Below are 1,017 nucleotides of genomic sequence, written 5' to 3' on the forward strand. Positions count from 1 at the left end.
AGCCTATCCCTTCTCCAGGGGATCTTCCTGACCCAGGAATCAAACTGGGGTCTCCTGCATTGCAGATGAATTCTTTACCAGCTGAGCTACCAGAGAAGCCCATAGCCCCTGATAGAGGTCAGGGAATGAGGAAGTAGAGAACTCTGAGCCCTGGTTGGACTGGGCTCAGGAGAGGATTGAGGGGAGAGGGAGAAGGGAGAGGGAGAACCGGTTTCTTTGTCCTGCTGGGAAGATCACATAGGAGGCGCTGCTGTTCTCCTGAGAATCAGATCATTTGTGGGGAGGGCTAGGTGTTCTGAGAGGCACCCTGTGGGTCTCACTGGGTGAAAATCCTCTTCCAGCAACCCTAGCTGGAAAGAAGGTGGCATCCATTCTTTCTAAGAGGGATTTAATCTAGAATGTGTCTCCCGAATGCACACTTCAAGGCCAGATTTCCCTGGGGCTGGTGGAGGGGGAGGGGGGAGAGGGAGGAAAGGGATTTTATTAGTGTCTGTACACTCCCATGGTAAAGAATCTGCTTGCAAGGAAGGAAACCCGGGTTGGATCCCTGGGTCAGGAAGATCCCCTGGAGAAGGGAATGGCTACCCACTCCAGTATTCTTGCCTGGTGAATTCCATGGACAGAGGAGTCTGACGGGCTATAGTCCAGGCAGTGGCAAAGAGTCGGATACAACTGAGCAACTAACACTGCACCCTGCCAGGCTCTGGACAGGGCATTCAATGGATGGTGTCTCATTTCCTCTCCCAAAAGCTTTTGAAATTGAGGCCAGACTTGAGCAGCAGTTTTCAGAAGAGGAAACTGAGGCCCAGGGAAGCTAAATCACACGCATGAAGCCACAAGCTAGGAAATAGTGAAACTGGGTCTGCGACTGTCTCTCCGATTCCACACCCTTGATTTTCCCTTGATGCCGGGAGGTGTGGAGGGGTGTGACGGAAGCCGGCGACACCTTCCTTAGAGGGTGTGCTGGTCTGAAACTCATTTCTTGACTTCTAGGGGCAAACTGTTCAAGTATCACAC

This window comes from Bison bison, unplaced genomic scaffold (genome assembly GCF_000754665.1).
Source record: "Bison bison bison isolate TAMUID 2011002044 unplaced genomic scaffold, Bison_UMD1.0 scf7180017864180, whole genome shotgun sequence".
In the NCBI taxonomy this organism is placed as follows: domain Eukaryota; kingdom Metazoa; phylum Chordata; class Mammalia; order Artiodactyla; family Bovidae; genus Bison; species Bison bison.